Source organism: Anas acuta, chromosome 2 (genome assembly GCF_963932015.1).
Source record: "Anas acuta chromosome 2, bAnaAcu1.1, whole genome shotgun sequence".
Lineage (NCBI taxonomy): Eukaryota > Metazoa > Chordata > Aves > Anseriformes > Anatidae > Anas > Anas acuta.
The window spans coordinates 156172939-156192001 of record NC_088980.1 but is presented as its reverse complement, the minus strand read 5'-3'; the positions used below and the strand labels follow the sequence as shown (position 1 = coordinate 156192001).

The 19063-nt window shown below is 42.1% G+C and overlaps 1 long non-coding RNA gene across 1 annotated transcript in view; it reads left to right on the top strand.

The window, feature by feature from the left end:
• The window catches only part of LOC137851545 (uncharacterized), a 34893-nt gene extending 28241 nt beyond the window's left edge, over positions 1-6652 (top strand). Inside the window, exons 3-4 of the long non-coding RNA XR_011093277.1 lie at positions 2623-2886; positions 3020-6652. This is a non-coding gene — a long non-coding RNA (uncharacterized lncRNA). The remainder of the gene's footprint in view (positions 1-2622; positions 2887-3019) is intronic.
• Positions 6653-19063: the final 12411 nt, after the last annotated feature.

The following is a 19063-nucleotide window of genomic DNA, read 5'->3' as shown; positions in this document are numbered from 1 at the left end:
GTTGATACTTGCTCTGGGATATGAGGATAACATTTCCACTACCAACAATTACTGTGCTGATGTATAAAAGACTAACAATAAAAAACTCATCTCAAAGAATTTGCAGTATAGAAGAGAAGAAATCACAGATGCGCGAGGAAAATAGGAAAAGAGAAAAATAAAAAGAGTGTTCTGAGTTTAATTGCTCCAGCTGCTGCATTTTTGCCTTGTTGCCTTGTTCAGGTTCAAAGAGGACTTTGTGTGCTCCATTCTCCTGCATTTCACTAGGAGCAATATGGGACTAGCAAATTGTCTGCCATCAAGAGTGTCCTGTAGGCTTGTGGAGCCCTTTCTTGGGCAGACAGGGCTCTCCACCAGAGTCCAGCTGGTCAGCAAGGAACAGCTTTAACATTTAAATGTCGTTTATATGAAGCTGGTGATGAGAGCCAATGGTGAGAGTTTTGCAAGGCAGACATAATGATGATAGTTCTGTTTACCAATATCTAAGTGGAGACTTGTGAGATTAACCATTAGCTTTGCATGGGATTAACCACTGAAACAAATCAAAAAATGTGATGAAATTTAAATTTAAAAAAGAAAGAAAAAAAAAGAAAAAAGAAGGAAAAATGAAAGAAAAAAGAAAAAAGAAGAAAAAAAAGAAAGAAGAGAAAAAAGAGAAAAAAGAGGAGAAGGAAAGAGAAGAGAAAAGAGGAGAGAGAAGAAGAGAAAAGAGAAGAGAAGAGAAGAGAAGAGAAGAGAAGAGAAGAGAAGAGAAGAGAAGAGAAGAGAAGAGAAGAGAAGAGAAGAGAAGAGAAGAGAAAGAAGAGAAGAGAGAAGAGAAGAGAAGAGAAGAGAAGAGAAGAGAAGAGAAGAGAAGAGAAGAGAAGAGAAGAGAAGAGAAGAGAAGAGAAGAGAAGAGAAGAGAAGAGAAGAGAAGAGAAGAGAAGAGAAGAGAAGAGAAGAGAAGAGAAGAGAAGAGAAGAGAAGAGAAGAGAAGAGAAGAGAAGAATTTCTAGTATTTCCCTCTACTTCTGCCACCTCCTTACTTTTTTTTTTTTTTCTTTTTTCCATGAAATGCTGGAATTTGTCCAAGAGCATTTGGGTGAATTGACACTGACATATGTGGGAGCTGCTGCTTGTGTGAAGAGACGTGGTTTTCCTCTCATCTAAATCTCAGTGCAGGAGGGAGCAGCTCCCCAGAGAGGCTCTGAAGAAGGTCAGCTGCTGGAATCAGAAGAGGCAGCGGGGGAACAGAGGGGCTTAGCTGGGACCAGAAAGGGGCTGAGAAAATTCAGTTGCAAATGAAATGAGAGAAGGTTTTATTCCCAGAGAAAGTGAAATCAAGGTAAATGATAAATCTATGTGAGCAACAAGGCTGTCCTGCCTGGCTGACTAACATCTGAGAGAGAAATAGGCATGCAAAATAAATATTCCCTTTCATACTTATTATTTTAAGGAGTTTCACATGTAATAAGCTAGTGTGTGGTCTTAGGCACAGGCGAGGGTCTTCACAGACTGGTTCAAGGAGAGGTTAGCCAAGATGCTATTTAGAGAAGGAAACCTAAGGAAGGACCTAAGAGGGCTAATAATTAAGTACAGCTACGCTGAGGATTTAATCCCCAAAGCAGGGGCAAAAGAGAGGGATTGGGATATATAAAAATATATATATATAAATAAAATAAAAAGAATACTTGAGGTGCTGAGGAGCTCTAGGGGCATGGCTGAAGGTTTAGAGGTTGACCTGGTGGGGCCTCCATCTCTCACCTTATTAGTGAGGCATGTTATTACATATATATATATATATATATATATACATACACCACTTCAGAGGATTTATAGCTATACTATTTATATAGAGAGAGAAATCATCATAAAGGACATTTCAACAGCCTTAACAATTTTATTCTGTTAAAAACTTTCCCTTATTCCTCTAAAAGGGATATAAGGGAAATAAGTTTGTGGTGTCTGTAACCATCATCTGCCTCCACCCGCACTCCTGGCTGATGAAAAGCTGTTACACAGCTGTGGTTCATGCGGTCCTGAGCCCTGGCTAATGGACCATACTGAGAGACAGAAAAGGTTCACTCATGCTTGATACGACGAGTGCACAGCATTGTGCTTTTGACGGATGCAAAGCACAGTTTTATTACTGTCCATCACAGGGAAATAACCTTAACAACATGACCTTGTCATGGGAAAAAACACCACGAGTGAAGGGAATCAAATACCAGGGAATTTAGTCCCAATTTCCTGGCAAAAAAATGTTCTTTTTGCCTTTTATAACCTTAACGACATATACGGAGACAAAGAGCAAAAGGGCAAATCAGGACCCCTAGATGTTGGCTTGAAAAATGTGCTGGTCAGTCCCTGCTCCCCTGCACTCCGAGGGCTGGTGGCATCTGGATGTGGGTGGGCACCGGTGACTAAGAAAGGTGTTTTGCAGAGCTCCAGCTGGTGAGGAATGCGCCGCGTGAGACTCAGAGCAGTGTACACAATGCCAAGGAGTTTCCATTGGGTAACCGGTCTGCATTTGGATTGCTTTGTATGAGAATAAACAGCCTGCACAAAGCAACCTGCCAACTTCCATCAGCGCTGCATCCTTTTAAGGCATTACTTTTTTTTATTTTTTTTATTTTTTAACAGCTTCACATGCTCCCAGGCAGGATCGTGTAGCAGCTCTGAAATCAATGAGGCATTTGCCATTTCCCTCTCACCTTGCCCACCTGTGGTTTGGCACAGGCCCATGGCTCAGGATTTATGCCTATGGATTTCTCCTGCTTGAACACGAAAGCAAATGCCACTTTGGGTCATCTTCACTCGAAGAAGGAGAGGGGGCAGGGAAACCTCCAATGTCATAGAATATCCCGAGTTGGAAGGGACCCATAAGGATCATGTCCATACAGTTGGGTGAGTTATGTTGGGTGGTAGCCCCCAGTCCTGGTGCCTGGGTTGTTCCTCCCCAGGTATAGGACCGTGCAGTTCTCCTTGTTGGACCGCGTGATGTTCTTGTCAGCCCCTTTCTCCTTTTCTTCTTTTCCAGGTCCCCCTGGAAAAGCAGCATGACCCTCTGGCATATCTGCACTTGCACAGGAATCCCAAAAGTTTCACCAACATAACAAGTATGTGCTGATCCCCAGACTAACTTTGCTGATGGAAAATATCCTATTTCTACAAAGGAAACCTCTTCAACCAAGCTGCTACGCTGCAACTGGAAAACCAATAATAAATGAACCATGGGAAGTCAGTGCAGAGATGATAGGGCCACGGGCTTTTCCTGAGCAGGTCATCCTTGCTGCAGCTCTTAGGGATGTCTTCAGCCACATTTAATTCACGCTCCCCGTGTGGGGCTGAGATCTGTGACTCTAATTAGTTAATTTAGAGAAAGAATTTCTTTCATTAGGTTCCCTTATTATTCATTCCTGATTTTTTTTTCAGAGGGGGGAAGCAGTGGTTTTAATTTTGTAAGACATTTATCTGCGGGGAAGCACAGGGGAGAGGCAGCTTGGGTACAGCCTGTGATGTTGGATGGAGTTTTAAAATCACAGCTCTGTGTGCAACAAGTCACAGAGAAGAAGCTTCCCCTTGCAATAAAGAGCTTTTCTACCACATGGCTCTGCCCGAGCCAGAAGTGTCAGAGATGCCTGTGTATGCTCCTGCCTGTATGGACCTGGTCAGGTTCTTAGGATGCCTCTGCCACACACCGAGAGCAGGAGCAGAGGGGGACAGCAGTCTCTGGCTTCTCTGTCTATGAGCGTTGCTGCCCTCTCCTGGCTTCAATGCAGATAAGACAGGGGGAAATCAACTTGGGAAGGACTAGGGTGCCAGCAGGGTATGCAGGGATGCAAGGCAGAAGGGGAGATGCCCAGCCTGATGCTGATTTGGGAGGAGCAGCCTCATCTGTGCTGCCTGCAGATGCTCACCCCAAATCACCACATCCACTGGGTTCCTGCTGATCAGCTCTTGCTTCCCAGAAGCTAGATCTGCAGAGATGGCAGGATCTGTCTGCAGAGGTCTCCTGGGCTTCTCTGGGATGTGGGAACAGGGCTGCAGGTGATTCCTCTTGAAGGCTGGACTTTCACCTTGAAAACAGGATGATTTTTGCACTGCTTCTAAGAAGTGGGGCTTCATAATGATCTCACAACCATAGAATCATAGAATCATTTATATTGGAAAAGACCTCTAAGATCATCTGGTCAAACCTCTAACCTAGTACTGCCAAGTCCACCATTAAACCATGTCCCTAAGCTAACCATGCAGCAAGGGATTTAGGACTTGCTTCTGCCCAGCATGTTCTGCCCTAGGACATATCTGCTCTTCTGTCTGTGCTTCTCCTCCTCTGTTGGTGAATCTCTGAACTGCAGGACAAGTTCTGTAAGAGCGAATAAACTGAGCTAGCATCTGTTTTCTGTCCCTGAAGCACACTGCCTTAACAAAGATTGGGTTCACATGGCCAAACTCTCACTCCCTTTTCACTCTTCAGTCAAAGGGCATATCCCTAGTGCCTTCTGGGACTCATTTATGGCCTGAGATAACTTACAAGGTAAGCCAAAGCATGAACAGAGAAGTTGGCAAGGAGAATCCTTTGTAAAACATCCTGAGGATTTTGCTTCCAGTAGCGAAAGGTGAAATATGAAAAAATTTGTGGCTGCCAAGCTGTTGGACCAGAAAGAACACATACCTTTTGTGGCTTTTTGGCATGAATCAGATATGTCCAGAAACATGGGGTTGCTCTTCAATTCATGTGATGTGGTTTCTGGAAGATGACCATCCCAACCAAGTGACCATGCCTAAGGGAGCAAGGTGTCCAGGTGCACCATTGCATGTAAATGAAGCATCAGGGAAGACAATTAAAGTGTCCTGCTGTGGTGCCAGGTTATCCCTTGGCACTCCGTCTCTTACAGAGATGTCCAAATCTTCACAAAATCAGCTCTCACCTTAACAGAGCTCACCCCTGTGAAAGGCAACTTCACCAACTCCATCTGGGAACCCCCTCAGAAGAGGGAAAAAAATAAAATAAAATTGGAATCCTCTCCCTCTCCTTTCCATTGCAAGGGAAGAAATAAAATTAGCCCTTGGAAATAAGCAAAAAGCTGTGCTAATGATCATTTTATCTTAAGTCAAGCAACTCAAGCGAATCATCCTGCACATACTTGAACCCCCCTGACTGAAGGTCAGCCAAAAGAGAAGAGAGCTATTTAGAAAAGAACAGAGGTAAGTGGATAAATGATAGCTAATCACATGAAGAATTGAAGAAAAATGAAAGGGGAGTTCTGAAAATAAAGGGAAGCATCCAAAGCCTATTAAGGAGCACTCAGACTCTGGAAACCTTTGTGTATGAAGCTGTACAGAGCCTGCATCTCTTGATCTGAGTATGAGTCACCCCCATAGCCTCCAAACTCACCATTTTATTTTCTCTCTGAGTCAAATGTGCCTTTCCAAGAAGGTAGCAGTTTCTCCACCTGCACCAAGCACATTTTTTTTTTTTATCTCCAGCACACTTGAATCTTCAAGCAGTTTGCAAACATGTGGGGGGAAATTTCTTCCTGCAGCAGATATAGAGACTTGGAAGGGATGCAGAACTGTCCATGTTTAATGGTGGGTCAGCTGAAACTCAGGCTGGGTTTGCTCCTTCATCCACTGTCACACAGCAAATGCCAAGCATTTCTGTTCCTGGCAGCGCAGCCAACAGTCGTGATTCCTTGGAGCCGAAAATAGGCTGGTGCTGGCAGCAGCTGATGCTTTTGCTCACAGTTCCCGACTGAGTGGGCTACCTAGAGAAAGCAGATGGCCAGGGAGGAACTCCAGCAATTTGCTACAAAACAGCTAAAAGTCCCCTTTCGCCCACTGCTGTAAGAGCTCATGATTTCATGACACCTAGTGGGCAAGTCAGGCAGAGTGAGCTGTGCAGAAAGTCCTTCGAAACACACCACAAAAAATGGGCTTGTAGAAAAGCTGTTGTGGGAGTAAATATGCATTGCTATTTGGATGCCCTGAAAATAAATAAATAAATAAAAATAAATAAATAAAATTAAAAAGAAAACAACACTGTTTTTCTCCCTTGAAGGAGTTACAACTTCAGTAGTCATTACAGGTGGAAAAAGGGAAAGAGAACAGTTTTATGGAGAGTACAAGTGATTTGAGGAAAATCTTGCAATGGGTTAGCTTGATAGATCTGAGGTTACAACCAGGGCTGTAAAGTCCTAGACTGAACCCTCTTCAGCACTTTGTCCTGCCTCCTGGTTTGAAGATTTGAGGTTTCTGAACAGATGCATCACCTATATGTACAAAAGAATGAGTAAAATTTCCTAGGAGAGATTTGTGGACCTATTTTGCCTAATGAATGAGAGAAACCAGGATGGTTACCAACAGGTAAAGTGTGACACCAACACATTTAATCAAGCATGCAGTTTCACCATCCAGTGTTAGAGACAGACAGAAAATAACACTATTCATTTGCCTATTCATAGACTTTTAAACCATTTTATAGATTCATATTCCCTAGTTTAGATAACTTCCCAAGGATAAAGCACTTATTTTCCTAAAAACTGTTTAACAGTCTCCATTTCTTATAAAAAAAAGTTCTGGTAATTTATTTGGCTGGATATGTCAACCTCTCGGCAGATGAAACCCATCTCAATGGGTTCAGCCCTACCTGCTGAAGAACACTGCCAGCTTTAACATAGGGCCATGCTATCATTTATTGATCTATTTACTGTCTCAAAAGCTGGTGAAGGAAATGGCCAAATGTAAGATGGATTTGCAGGTCTGAAGTCCTCTGGTGTTTCACAGCGGATGGCCTAACTCTGATGCTTTGGTTGAGGCTTATTCTTAGCAGAGGAAGTCAGAAGTTTTGCAGACTTCTGAAGTTGTAGAGGATAAAACCAGTGATGGTAATGCAACGATGTAAGAGAGGTCCAATTTCATACTTCATGGACCTCCTGGGTGGAGATTACATCCTTCTCTTTTTTATTCTTCCTTTATTTCTACGAGTATCTCTAAATACACTCTCTGGCTCTTCAGCGGCTTTAACATACATCCAACGTCTTTGCTTTCCTGCACAGACAATTACTAACTTCATTCTTCATCCTCCTGTAAATTGCAAAGGCAATTTAGTTCAGTTGCAAAAGCCAATTTTTAACCTATATCTAAAGATTTTCCCTGAACCACCTCATCAAGAGAATCCCAGGAGTTCCTATTTGCTTTCAGAGATGACCTTACTGATTGCTGTTGTGTTGTCTTGCTTTACCTTCTGAACCTGGCTGTTCCTTCCCAGAGATGTTTCTGTTCCCGACTTCCTGAGTTGTAGAGGAAAAAAAAATTAAACAAAACTTTCGCCTTTGAGCCAAGCACAAATTAGGCAGCTGAGCAGACATAAATGCTCACTGGTCCAAGGGAGAGTGGATTTGTAAATTCCAAATTACTGTGGAATAAAAGCATCATCCCTACTCTGTTCTCTAATTTAAACATTGTCTCCTGTTCCTTTTCCCTTTTTATTTGACTAATTCAGTTACCTTTGGTCTAAGGGCAAGGAAATCTCATTTGCATATTTTAGAGGACATTAATTAAAAGTCCTTTCACTTCAAGTCCTGATACTCCCGTGCTGACTAGGAGCCTCAGTCTGACTGCAGTCCTGGTTCCTCAGAGGGTCGTTAATTATTGAGCCTATTGAACTATACCTGAACATAATGAGCTCAGCAATGAGCAATGCCTCCCTGGGGGTACAGCCCAGGGAGAGGAGAGGTAGTGGAAAGGGGACAAGTCACACAGCAGCAATCCCAGTTTGAAAAAAGGTATGACCATGAGAGGGCCAGAACATGTATCCTAATGAATTATTAGGGCATATTGAAGCTCCCAAATCCTGCCAAGACTGGCTGTCCCACAAAACCCAGAGTCAGTAGATTCAGGATTCCAGCCCATACATAATTCTTTCATACACTGACATGAGCACCCCTTTTCTCACCCAGTTCTTCTGCTGTACTTACAGGTGAAACGCAGGAGCCCATTTGGCCCATAAATTTTTTCAAGGTAAATATTTTGAGTCTTCTCAGTGCAGACATGAAATAATCTCAGTTACCGTGTCTGTGGTGTTGGTGGCCTTGTGTACTGCTTCAGATGAGGTGTCCCACCTTCCAGTGCTGGCAACCAGTTGCTAGCTGACCTGTTGAAGGTCATCGTATGTGAGCAGTCACCTCTTGTTGTACCTGCCAGGAGTCTGAAGAATTTGTTTGGAGAGTATCAAACAAAGGCTCTTTTGGCAATTCTCCTGCCTTTTTTTCTTTGGACTGCTCACCTTCCTTACATTTGTGTTTTCTGGGCTCCACTGTTAGGCAAGGAAGAGGGTTGAGTTAAGCCTGACCATAATGTTACTGACCATACTGTTATTTTTCACCCTTGTATTTGTGTTTTCACGCTGCAGTTGCTCAGGTTCAGAAGTTACATCTAGGCTGCTCCACTAAAAGTTTCCAGCTACATTTTCTGTCTCACTGGTACAAAATAACCTAACATAAAACCTCTCTATCCTGAAAATCAGGGTGATTGTATACAAGCTTTCTTCACCCAACTGATACCTGACAATTTTCTAGGAGACTGTTAGCTCCCAAAGGCAAAGAAAACATGAAATGGACAACTCCAAAAATACAATAAGGCACAGAATTTATTTTTATGCTTTGAAAATATTACCTGAACTGTTCTTATGAAATGAAGCTTGGGATGAACTCACTTGCAGTTGGTTCATCCAGACCATGGGCATGAAAGCTTGGACTCATTTTCTGGTACTGAAAATATTCAAGATCTCTCCTATCTGGAGAGCTCTCTGATTCCAATTATCCTGTCCATGTAGGTGGAGAGTGGATGAGTCTGGTCTTCATTTAGGATCTGGACCAAACCTGACCTTACGTGTGGATTTAGATTTTGTGCTCTAGGTTATAAAAGATTTCAGTTGCTTAGAGAACACTCTCCACCTGAAAAGCTCATTTTCTGAGCCTTGCCCAGCACCGTTTGGAAGACAGGCACAAAAGGATGGAAGGTGTCTTAAGAGGTCATCTGGCCAATCCCCAAGCAAGACAGGGTTTCCTGTTTCTGTGCTTGACTTCCATCAGAAAGTATTGCAACTCTTCTGTCCTTTGGCACTGGCAGTAAGCTCGGGGTGTTATTTATGGAGGTAAGCTATGGCAGTGCAGGGATGGCTGAGGGATGCTTGTATGGCAGTCTGTCAACAGCAGTTAAATTTAAGGCTCTGCTGTGATTTATTTATGACGTGTTTCCAGATGTCATGCATAGAAATCATTTACTTAATAAATAATACAAATAAACAGCTATCCAAGAGCCTTGTGTCAGCACATACAGAGTGACATCCTGTGAGAAAGCTGGAGGATTTCAAGCAGTTTTGCTCTTGAGGTCTTCCTGAAGCCATCATCACAATGAGTGACTAAAGGATGGGCAATTCCTTTTTCAGATGTGTATCTGTCCTTTCAGAGACCCTTCAATTATCAAAGGGACCAATGAATAGCTCAGTGCTAGACGACATAGTTGCAGTTGCTTTTTATACCGTAGTTAACCTTGGGAAAGATTTTTAGGTTGAAAAAGTCTGGGAGTTTTAATGTATATTTGAACTAACCACTCAGGGCTGTCTTTGCCATCACAGTGGAAATGATCTATTGAGTCAGTTTGCTGGCCTGATCGTAGGTTCCTGTGACTATTTTATGTGTCTTGAAATGTTCTGCATGGGTTCTACAAAGCAATATATCTCATGTTGTTATTTTGTCCTATCAACCAGCAATATGTAGGTGTCTTAGGTACACTCAATTGTCTAAAACTTGACTGAATGTTTGTGCCTGGACAAGCGAATGACATTCGGTGGATTACAGAGTTTTATCACATCTTGGAGTAGACTTGCACTCCATCAGGTGATTCATGCTCTAAACTCCACTCATTTCATTGATTGGATTGTCTTTAAGTATGATGAGAATAAGAATAATTAGCCAAATGGAGACAACTAATTTACAGACACATGCAATTATGGACATTAATCTTACCTTTCATCCATGACTCAGTTTCTTAACAGTAAGAGGAGATTAATAGCACTTTCTTATCTTGTAAGGCCAAATATGGATTCCAAGATGTTTAAAGTCTACGAGAAGAGTAACATGGGACAGCTTTTCTGCGTTAGAGATAAATGGATTGAAATTACTAGGTTGTGAGAACATCCCAGGTCTGTCCAGGATTAAGCAGACAGTAAGGTATTTCAGGCATTTCTTCCTCTTCACATGCTCAAACTGGATGGAATTTTAGAATAGAAACCATTCTGATGGACTCCAGTTGAATGGAGTCCATCAGTTGACTCCCAATGAAGTTTCACAAGTGCCTAAACAGAAGAGAGATGCTGTTATGTTAATCCAGGCCTTGCATTGCTCAAAATTATCAACCACAGTCACAAAGAAGGCATTGAGGATACCTTGTTAGGAATGCCAGTACAAATTATGGCTATCCTCTATAGGATAAGCTACGATGAACTACATCACGATTGCTATTGTCTATGAGGCTGCACACGGACTGCCACAGTTCCTCATTTGATTCATAAGCAGCAGTAAATCAGAAATGTGCCCGAGTCTTTGCAGGGTAATTCATATTCACCAGGTAAGGACTGTGACAGCAGAAGATATGGACAATTTCCAGCACCTTCCCTGTCCTTCTGGCCCCTCTCTGCTGCTTGGCAATGAATGGCAGCTTCTGTTGATAGTGTCATGACAAAGGCCAAACACCTTTTAAAATGTTTTTGATAATTAATTTGATGGTGGTATTGCTGGGAACCTCAATAGACATTCATTATAACTTGGCTCCTCTGAAACAAGTTAAAACCTGGATGAATTGAAATTAATGGATGGTCTAAGTACCATTCATCACCGATCAGCAGAAGTCGCACGATGTGTCAGAAGCAGTTTCCTTCACACCACAGAAAAAAGGGAAAAGAAAGTTCACACTTTAAACTTCCACTTCAATATACTTAAAAGCCAGATTAAGGAGAAATAAACAGGTGGTTTCTTTCTCAGCTTGAAACCTGAATGCAGAACAAAATAATCTGATTTCATATTTGAAGGTACAGCATGCGTTATTCAGTAATCAAGAGACATTTGCTGCTTTTTCTTCACCTTTCTATGTTCATGAATTTAAGTGTGTGTATGTGTATACTGCCTTAAATCAATCGAACGATCAAAGGAGTTGTTGACGCTTTGGCCACGCTTTGTTTTCAAACTACCACATCCACAAAGTGATAGCCTGGCTCCACTGACGTCAATCAATGCTTTTGCAGTGGCTTCAAAGGAGCAGGCATCTGCTCCAGCATGCACTCAGGGAAGAAGAATTGTTTGCCTATTCCCCAGTGGGACACAAGCGGGCACATTTGCGTTGCTCTTTCACCCAGGCTGAAGAATTTGGGCTGCTTGTTTATCCCAAGCTTGGCTAATTCCCATCTGCAACAACTGGTCCAGGAGAGCTCTCCGTGTATTTCATGCTGCCCCTCTGCCACGTTCTCTGTTCCTGACCAATGAAGGGTGAATATCTTCTTCTCTGGGTTACTGAAAAAAAAAGAGAGATGAGAAGAAAAAGTAGTGACAAGATGAAAGCTCAGGAAGGTGGAAGAAATTCCTGCTTTTGAAATGTCTCTGTTGTTAACCATTTGTGAGTCAGTCCCTGGGACTGTCCCAACTTTCTATTGACATGAAAGCAATTTACTTTCTTGCAGCTGCTCTGGCAGACCCCTCAGGTGGGAAGAAAAGACTACCTTCCCCAGTTCAGAGTTCAAAGTCCATGAAAACAGGTCACCTCAATAACCATCCTTCTACAAAGGTACTAAATGCATGAACAATGCACATACCTGCCTGAATCTACCTTTTAGAATCTGTCTGAATCCCTTTTAGGAAAGCTGTGTTACTGAAGATCAGCATGAAGCACTGCAAATGATCCAGCTGAGCCTGAACAAGCTGATAAAACCACCTGGGACTCCAAAAACGGGTCTCAAGGGCACTTGTTGCAGGGCTGCACACATGACATAGATGTGCCAAGATGGAAGCACAATTACTTTGAATACAGCTTCAGTCTGATGGGTCTCAGTGCCCCCAAATACAGAGATGTCTGCTGAACACTGCACTGATGCTGTCGCTATCCCACATAGAACAAAATACAACATTTCCACTACTTGGCTTTACTGCCTAGGAAGACCGAAGTATCTTCTGCCAGATGTTTAAGTAGAGTTTAGGAAACAGACTCCAAGGGATGAGTTTTGAGTGAGATGCAGTAGCTGAGATGGTGAAAGATCCTGTGCACTGGGAAACATGCCATTTTCCTCTGATAAAGTGCAAATAGTTTTTCTTTCTTGATGCTGTCTTCCTTGGACACCAAGCAGAAAGGCTGAAAATACAAGCTGAAATTACTTGTGCTTATATAATCAAGCTGCGTCTATGCAAAATTGCTTCTTAATGACTCATCAAACTGCACTGTTTGTCTTCTCCTGCCGATCAGCTGACTGAGAGCAGTTGTTAGACCTCAGATTCCTCCCAGGCAGCCTCCATAAACCTTTTAGTTTTATTAGCTGTTTATAAATTATATTGAAATGCATCAGGCACCCACAGTTACAAAATATCAGTAATTGCTGTATGTAATAAATAGAAGAGCATGAAAAAAAATACATATACATTTTAAAGTGCACCTGAGGCATGTTATAGTCGTTGCATAATATGTTTTGAGTTAATAAGTAGATGCACTTTGTGTAAAGAAAGTGCTTAAACTAGCTTTCACCAACTGATTTATTGAATGTAAATGTTTACACATCCAGTTTATATCCCAAGGCTAGTATGAATATAGTCAAAACAAACCTTGTGCGGGGAATGCATTTCATTGGGAAAGGTAGCATCCTCTTCTCCCTTGCAGTGATGTAAAGCTGGCACATCTCTCCTGGCTATGCTAGGATAGCAATGGCTTATCTTTGATATCAGAATGGTACTTAACTGCGGCAAAATGGATTCATGCAAGCTCAAAATGCGTATTTCTTTTCATTTTACAGACAAAATAATTACATGTTTGAACAGCTTACACAGGGAGATGATAGTTTCCCTATCATTTGATTTCATCAAGATGTAATGACCTAAAACCCCCAAAAACTAGAAGAAAAAGAAATGATTTTTGCTAGTATAGTTGGATATTATGAGCATGTTTATTTATATATCTGATATATTTCTATATGTATACACACATGTATGCATGTACATGTATAGAGATAAAGACACAGAGACAAATCTCTGAGGGTCAAATTAGATTATACTCATCATTTTTGCTCATCCTTTAGTTCAAGGCTGGACAAGGGACCTAACACTTTTCTACTGACACGAAAAAGGTTTGCTCTATGTTTGGTTTTTATGTGAATTTTTTAACAAATTGCATCCAAAGTCCTCTGAAAGTTCTGGACAGATTCCCACTGAATTCAGCAAATTTGGGGCTAAAGCCAAATTCAATGTCACCATGTAAGAACTCAGAGGAGTTGCACTTTCATTTACTACTGATCTTTTAACAGTTGTGTATCTGTCTACATATTTTAGATATGTGCTGGTCCTTATACATTAGCAGTTACGTGATGCCTTCCACGTCTGGATCTCAGATTGTTTTATAGTTATGAATTAACAACTCCTCTGAGGTACTTGCGGTGTTGCTAGCTGTGCAGCTCTCCTCATTTTTAAGTGTTAGCTTGGTATAATATTTTTGCTCAGGTAGTTAAAATGATTGGAATTTAAACACATGCTGTTGGATATTAATTAGAATCCATATGATAAATACCTAAATTCACTACCCCTTATCCCAACATTTTTATTTCAATGTTTTCTTTTTAATAATTGGCTAACTCTTAATAATAGTTTTGAATACCAGAGATATTACAATCATTAGTTGAACTGGAAACAATTTCCTTCTTAAAAATGCACATTGACATCAAATTTAAAATATCAGATTTCAATTTTTTCCTCTTTTTTTTTTTTTTTTTTTGGCAAACAATTCCATTAACATTCACTATTGGTCTATCTTCTTCTGATTTTATTTTTCTTTTAAATCAAACTGTCTTAAAAACTAAAATTATTTTAAAACTAAAATGTGAGGGATATTCAGATGAAACAGGGATAAGTGCTCTTAAGAAATATCAGAAAAAGTCCTAAATAGACTAAATTTCTTACTGCATAGAAGGTCTCCGCGGTCACAGCATTGCCTTGAAGAAGAGATAGATGAGCACTGGACAGTGCAACAGATAAATGCTGCAGGATTCTCATGGTGCACAGAGGTATCAAAGCTAGCTTAAACCATCCATGCTGCACAAAGCTAACAGTATCTGCAAAATCCCACAAGCAGGATAAATTAGCTCATGATTCGTTCCATCCTGTCTCAGCTAATACCCTGATACTTGAGTTAATGAATTCAGAATAAACTTGAATACATCTTGAATGCTCTGGGATTTGTGGACCTGGTTCCACTTTTCAGCTAGCTGAATGACACCCTGTGTAGCAAAACACTTCTCTGCATTTCGATTTTCCATCTCTAAATGGGCATACTGGAACTTTTTTTTCAATACAGCACTGTGAGAATAAACTGTACATCTGAATCATGCTTGGATACTCAGTAAAAGGCAGATAATACCTCTAACAAAAAAAGAAAGCAGCTGGTTTCATTACTGAGACAGAGGCAAGGGTCAGCCAGTGAGAACTAGTATTGTGCTCACGATTGGTGGCCACTAAAAATGGATAGCTAACATGGTGTTCCAAAAACTGTTTACCATTCAAGACATAAAAATGTTTGCATCCAAGTGTTCTGCCAATGATGCCAGAGAAGAGAGGGGATGGCAGCCTGAGCAAGCATATGTCAACACTTGAGTCCTTCTTAGGTGGATAACCATCTGTTGGGTTTGGATGTGCCTTTTTGTCCCCTGAAGGATATGAGGAGCATTAAGATCCAAGTCTTCAGGACATACTGACTCCTTTATATTTTGATTTGGGTTTCCTGAGAAGCTATGTGCTTAAGGCCATGTTTTACATGGCCTATTCATCAAGTTTTCACCAATGTTGTTATTCATTGTGGTCCATCTCCTGGTCTTTGATCCTTCTGTTGCCTCCACACCTGACGCTCCCAACCATTCTTCATTTAGGTCAAGATCAGTATTTTTATTTTGGTTCTCTATGCCAAGTCAGCAAGTCATTCTTTTGTTATTTTCCAGTTTGTTCTATCAGAGATATAGGAGGAGACGAAGAAAAAGGCACCTTGCCTTTTTCTAAGTTCTTTTAGGTCCTTTTTGAGGTAGGACCTCAACCAAGAATAACAGGAGGAACCCCGCACTCAGGCTGCACTTTCTCCTTTTTCAAACTACTTTCTTCCCTCCAGACTTCCTTCCTAGCCTTTCTGCAAGGTGTGTAACACACTTTTAACCCTGTCTAATTCACTAATGAATTGAGCCTACCTAAGCACTGTCTGGAAATGGGTAAGAGAAGCCCAGTTTCTTCTGTTATTGTGCTGCTGAAGAAGAGATAAAGCTGGGCCATCAGCAGAGGTCTCACTCACAGAACACCTGAGATGGGACGGATGCTCTGGAGATCACCCAGTCCAGCCCTCCTGTTCAAGCAAAACCACCTAGAGCAGGTTGCCCAGGAACACATCCAGACACCTGGTAAATATCTCCAAGACCAGAGTGCTGAACCTAGCCTTGGCCTGGGCAGGACTGCTAGATAGAAAATAAAAGTCACAACTTGTAAAATCTTTAAGTTACATCTTAGAAAACACCTCTTGACCTGGTGTTTCCCTGATGTACCAAAGCCTGAGATTTCTACCCTGCAGAGAGCCGTTTTCCCTGACCCCTTTAGGGAAAAAACAGGCTGTGAACTCACTGCTGCCTTTGCACTGGGAGAAGGGTTATGTTTCCAAGGGGTGAGGTTTGAATTGAGCTCTTGCTCCAGGAACACTGACAAAGAAGCACAAAACATTAGCATCTTCTTTAAACACAAGCTTTGGTGGAAAGGGGCAGAAGCTCCACAGGCAGATGCTTCAAATTCAAACCAAAGCTACTGTGGAAACCACCAAAAGAAAAATAGGGGAAAGAGAGAGGACTTGATAACAAGGAGGAAAAAAAAAAAAAAAAAAAGGAAAAAAAAATAAATAGAAGAGGCTCTGGCATCTGTACTGTTGCTCAAAGGTGATATCAAAACATCTTTCAGCCTTATTAGGCTGCTGACAGACTCTGTGCTGGCTTGCTGGGGTAGATCATTGTTTGAGTTAACGGTGCCAATTAGCTGCTGTTTACAGCCTGCCTGGACACAGGTCTGTCTGGGAGGAAAACGGACCTGGTAGGTGCCAGTGACACAAAGTGCCCCATTTTCAAAGTCCGTGACAGTTGCACAGAGGGAAGCTATCTCAGCCATGCTCATTTCTGCCCAGACTGCTGACAATTTACAATTTAAAAGAAGGATTTCACTCAGCATGCAGTAACTCTAGGCTCTGCAAGAGGCACAGGCAGGTCAGCCAAGGAGCATGAGTAGTGGATAGTGCTTTTTCCTGAGAAAACAGAAAAAAACATCGGTGTTTTTTAGTGAAGGGAAACGTAAGGAGAAGATGGAGAAACAGCTAACACCCTCTTTCCCATACCCGCTTCTCTTTGCACTGCAGACAGACCGTGGTGTGTGCCAGATGTTTGGTGGAATGAAACAGGACTGTGCAAACACACCACATCTGTAGCAAAGATGTTATTCCAATATGCCATTAGTAATATTATCAGTAACATTATTTCTCTGGGCAGCATTCATGTTGTATGCTTGGAATGCCTAGAGCCCAGCCTGCGTGGTGTCATTTTGATAAAACTTGTCTTTCAAACAGAAATCCTGTTAATTTCTTGTGCTGGGGATCTTAATTTCTTGTGCCTTGGATACCCTGTGGCCAACTGAGTCTCTGTGGAGTGAGATAAAAGACGTAAAAAAACAGAAATAGAAAAATATAGTTGTCATTCCAGATCTCTGAGTTGCCTGCATGGTATGACCCAGCCTACACTGTGTCTGAAGTGATACAGAAAAGGAATGGGCATGGAGTATACCGAAATATCATCCCCTACTTCCATTCCAGCAACTGGGGATTCCCCTCCAATACTGAAGGATTGCTGTGAGTGAGCCAGGACTCCCTCCTCCTCCTCCTCCTCCTCCTCCCCTTTCTCCACAATAGAGCTGGAGTCCTCTTCCCTCTCCGTTTCAGGAGCTCCTGCCCTTAATGCTATGAGTTTGACTTCACCACAACAACTTCTGAGGAGTGACTTCAATATTTTCATGGGTGCTGGAGTCAAACTTGAGGTCTACAAAAGGGGACTGCTGGTAATCATAAGAGGGGAGGGGGTCTACAAAAGGTGGCTCCACAGAAGGCAATGGTAGGCTGAGAGGAAAGGCCTGATTCCAGCCCTTCAAGGGGTTTATTCCAGCCTAACTCACTTTTTTGCCTTTATTAGAGCTATTCACAGTTTCCACCAGTTTCCACTTACCAGTCTTCGGTAAGCCTCATAAGAGGCTTACCAATGAACTTTTATCATTCCCCATCATAGCTCAGTTTGTGCACAATGTCTCTCTCTCTCTCACATACACAGAGCTGAAGAAGTCCTATGGTTGGCTGGTTTATTCTTTACCCAGTTGTACTTGCTTATCTGTAAAACAGCCCAAAGAAGCTGCTCGAAGACAAAACCTAGAAGTTTTATGCAAAGTGAGATGTGCGTCTTGAAGTAAGGGAGAGATTAGATAGGAAAGCAAAAAGCAAGTTCTTATATATATATATATTTTTAATTATTATTATTATTTTCTTTCTTTCTTTCTTATCCTTTTTTTTTTTTTTTTTTTTTAATAATAATAATAAGCGTAAAAATGCAAACTCAATTTTCTGGTACACAGGCTGTGTTGAGCCATCCACACACAGGCAATGAATAATAAAGTGAACACAATGAGGTGGATCGGATCTAGGCACAACCATTTTCCACTAGCTTCAGGGACCTTCTGAGACCAGACATGAATCCTGCCCATGTCCCCTGGGCAGAAAACCACCCAACATCCCGCATCATCTGCCCTCACATAACCAACTGCAGCCCAAGGTTAAACAAAAGATAGATGGCTGGAGAGTAAGGAGGGAGGAGGGAGGTGCTGGAAGGTACAGGGGATGCTTCTGATCTTCTCACAATGGTGCAATCAAAGGACGAGCGGCCTGGGGACAATTGCATCTGCCAGCAAAGTCGATTCTTGGCTGCCGTGCCAGTTCAGGGACTCCTCCTTCCCTGTTCTTTTGGTGATTACCCCCCTGCATGAGTGTCTCCCTGCCAGTGTGGTGTTTGTTCATTTAATACTGCCTGCCTATCTCCTTTTGTTTTTCCTTCCCCGGTTCCCACTGTATCTCTTCCCCTTGTTTGTCCTCAGCAGCTTTTGTTTGAATTAAATCTCTTTTATTTGCTCTCTGGGGGAGGGAGGTTGTTCAGGCTCCGTTTGCCTTGCAGCAGAGGCATAACAAAATGGGACATGTTAGGCCAGTGGTATTTCATCCGTCAGCACTATTAACTTGGAGTCCTTTGATTTTCATTCTTTCCGTGTTTCTTCCTCACCGTATAACTAATTCTTTGATTTTCCATGCACCACTCACCCAATTTCCACGTATTATACCCCCCCCCCACCAGTATTTGGCAGCCTCTATAAAATATATTTATATTCTAATTATCACCGAGGCCCTCGTATAACTTCCTAGAAGATTAAACATCAAAAATCCTTTACAGAGTGAACAGCAGCTAACAGGGAGTTATGGGAAGCATCACCAGGAGCTTTGCTTAACCCCAAATCATGCAGGCAGTGACAAGGACATGATGCAGGGACACACCTGCCAGCACACCCACACGTTGGCGTTGGCACGTGGATCCACACGACACGTGCAGTCACGGCAAGGCACGCTTGCAGAGGGGAACGTGAGCACGCAACTCACAGAGGCAAAAAGCCAGGACCTCTTTCTGAAGTTTTCTGGCATCTCTTTGGAGGTGGGAAGTGGGAAGTAGCTGCAA